At 43.7% G+C, this 2,500-nt stretch overlaps 3 non-coding genes and 8 pseudogenes across 3 annotated transcripts; all 11 read right to left on the minus strand.

The window, feature by feature from the left end:
• Positions 1 to 7: 7 nt before the first annotated feature.
• Positions 8 to 126, minus strand: LOC148417794 (5S ribosomal RNA). Its single transcript, XR_015866750.1, has one exon. It is a non-coding gene; the product is annotated as a 5S ribosomal RNA (ribosomal RNA).
• Positions 127 to 239: 113 nt separating this feature from the next.
• On the minus strand, positions 240 to 358 carry LOC148417795 (5S ribosomal RNA). The gene has a single exon (XR_015866751.1). It is a non-coding gene; the product is annotated as a 5S ribosomal RNA (ribosomal RNA).
• A 273-nt stretch (positions 359 to 631) lies between these two features.
• Positions 632 to 751, minus strand: LOC148417796 (5S ribosomal RNA; annotated as a pseudogene).
• An 82-nt stretch (positions 752 to 833) lies between these two features.
• On the minus strand, positions 834 to 952 carry LOC148417797 (5S ribosomal RNA; annotated as a pseudogene).
• Positions 953 to 1,065: 113 nt separating this feature from the next.
• Positions 1,066 to 1,184, minus strand: LOC148417798 (5S ribosomal RNA). The gene has a single exon (XR_015866752.1). It is a non-coding gene; the product is annotated as a 5S ribosomal RNA (ribosomal RNA).
• Positions 1,185 to 1,297: 113 nt separating this feature from the next.
• On the minus strand, positions 1,298 to 1,415 carry LOC148417799 (5S ribosomal RNA; annotated as a pseudogene).
• A 113-nt stretch (positions 1,416 to 1,528) lies between these two features.
• LOC148417800 (5S ribosomal RNA) lies at positions 1,529 to 1,648 on the minus strand (annotated as a pseudogene).
• Positions 1,649 to 1,761: 113 nt separating this feature from the next.
• On the minus strand, positions 1,762 to 1,880 carry LOC148417801 (5S ribosomal RNA; annotated as a pseudogene).
• A 113-nt stretch (positions 1,881 to 1,993) lies between these two features.
• On the minus strand, positions 1,994 to 2,112 carry LOC148417802 (5S ribosomal RNA; annotated as a pseudogene).
• A 113-nt stretch (positions 2,113 to 2,225) lies between these two features.
• LOC148417803 (5S ribosomal RNA) lies at positions 2,226 to 2,344 on the minus strand (annotated as a pseudogene).
• Positions 2,345 to 2,457: 113 nt separating this feature from the next.
• LOC148417804 (5S ribosomal RNA) overlaps positions 2,458 to 2,500 on the minus strand; it is a 120-nt pseudogene continuing 77 nt past the window's right edge.

The raw sequence follows: 2,500 nt of genomic DNA on the forward strand, positions 1-2,500 counted from the left end.
GTGTAAAAGCTTACAGCACCTGTTATTCCCAGGCGGTCTCCCATCCAAGTACTAATCAGGCCCAACCTTGCTAAGCTTCCGAGATCAGACGAGATCGGGCGTTCTCAGGGTAGTATGGCCGTAAGCTGTCACAAAAACTAAAAAGTCTTGCTTTATAAGAGGCAAAAGAAGGGTGTGAACCATTTAAAACAAACCAATTTGTAAGAGATATCTCTGGTCCTATTTGGAAAATGTGTAAAAGCTTACAGCACCTGTTATTCCCAGGCGGTCTCCCATCCAAGTACTAATCAGGCCCAACCTTGCTAAGCTTCCGAGATCAGACGAGATCGGGCGTTCTCAGGGTAGTATGGCCGTAAGCTGTCACAAAAACTAAAAAGTCTTGCTTTATAAGAGGAAAAAGAAGGGTGTGAACCATTTAAAACAAATCAATTTGTAAGAGATATCTCTGGTCCTATTTGGAAAATGTGTAAAAGCTTACAGCACCTGGTATTCCCAGGCGGTCTCCGAGTCCAAGTACTAAACAGGCCCGACCTTGCTAAGCTTCCGAGATCAGACGAGATCGGGCGTTGTCCTATTTAAAACAAACCAATTTGTGAGAGATATCTCTGGTCCTATTTGGAAAATGTGTAAAAGCTTACAGCACCTGGTATTCCCAGGCGGTCTCCGAGTCCAAGTACTATACAGGCCCGACCTTGCTAAGCTTCCGAGATCAGGCGAGATCTGGCGTTCTCAGGGTAGTATGGCCGTAAGCGGTTATAAAAGAAGGGTTTGAACCAGTTAAAACAAATCATTTTGTAAGAGACATTTCTGGTCCTATTTGGAAAATGTGTAAAAGCTTACAGCACCTGGTATTCCCAGGCGGTCTCCCATCCAAGTACTAATCAAGCCCAACCTTGCTAAGCTTCCGAGATCAGACGAGATCGGGCTTTCTCAGGGTAGTATGGCCGTAAGCTGTCACAAAAACTAAAAAGTCTTGCTTTATAAGAGGCAAAAGAAGGGTGTGAACCATTTAAAACAAACCAATTTGTAAGAGATATCTCTGGTCCTATTTGGAAAATGTGTAAAAGCTTACAGCACCTGTTATTCCCAGGCGGTCTCCCATCCAAGTACTAATCAGGCCCAACCTTGCTAAGCTTCCGAGATCAGACGAGATCGGGCGTTCTCAGGGTAGTATGGCCGTAAGCTGTCACAAAAACTAAAAAGTCTTGCTTTATAAGAGGCAAAAGAAGGGTGTGAACCATTTAAAACAAACCAATTTGTAAGAGATATCTCTGGTCCTATTTGGAAAATGTGTAAAGGCTTACAGCACCTGTTATTCCCAGGCGGTCTCCCATCCAAGTACTAATCAGGCCCAACCTTCCTAAGCTTCGAGATCAGACGAGATCGGGCATTCTCAGGGTAGTATGGCCGTAAGCTGTCACAAAAACTAAAAAGTCTTGCTTTATAAGAGGCAAAAGAAGGGTGTGAACCATTTAAAACAAACCAATTTGTAAGAGATATCTCTGGTCCTATTTGGAAAATGTGTAAAAGCTTACAGCACCTGGTATTCCCAGGCGGTCTCCGAGTCCAAGTACTAAACAGGCCCGACCTTGCTAAGCTTCCGAGATCAGACGAGATCGGGCGTTGTCAGGGTAGTGTGGCCGTAAGCGGTTACAAAAACTAAAAATTCATGCGTTATAAGAGGCAAAAGAAGGGTGTGAACCATTTAAAACAAACGAATTTGTAAGAGATATCTCTGGTCCTATTTGGAAAATGTGTAAAGGCTTACAGCACCTGGTATTCCCAGGCGGTCTCCCATTCAAGTACTAACCAGGCCCGACCTTGCTAAGCTTCCGAGATCAGGTGACATCGGGCGTTCTCAGGGTAGTATGGCCGTAAGCTGTCACAAAAACTAAAAATTCATGCTTTATAAGAGGCAAAAAAAGGGTGTTAACCATTTAAAACAAACCAATTTGTAAGAGATATCTCTGGTCTTATTTGGAAAATGTGTAAAAGCTTACAGCACCTGTTATTCCCAGGCGGTCCCCCATCCAAGTACTAATCAGGCCCAACCTTGCTAAGATTCCGAGATTAGACGAGATCGGGCGTTCTCAGGGTAGTATGGCCGTAAGCTGTCACAAAATCTAAAAAGTCTTGCTTTATAAGAGGCAAAAGAAGGGTGTGAACCATTTAAAACAAACCAATTTGTGAGAGATATCTCTGGTCCTATTTGGAAAATGTGTAAAAGCTTACAGCACCTGGTATTCCCAGGCGGTCTACCATCCAAGTACTAACCAGGCCCGACCTTGCTAGGCTTCCGAGATCAGACGAGATCGGGCATCCTCAGGGTAGTATGGCCGTAAGCGCTTACATAAACTAAAAATTCATGCTTTATAAGAGGCAAAAAAAGGGTGTGAACCATTTAAAACAAACCAATTTGTAAAAGATATCTCTGGTCCTATTTGGAAAATGTGTAAAAGCTTACAGCACCTGGTATTCCCAGGCGGTCTCCGAGTCCAAG

The sequence above is a fragment of the Hippichthys cyanospilos genome, chromosome 9 (assembly GCF_059441005.1).
Source record: "Hippichthys cyanospilos isolate Australia breed blue-spotted pipefish chromosome 9, RoL_Hcya_1.0, whole genome shotgun sequence".
Classification (NCBI taxonomy): Eukaryota; Metazoa; Chordata; class Actinopteri; order Syngnathiformes; family Syngnathidae; genus Hippichthys; species Hippichthys cyanospilos.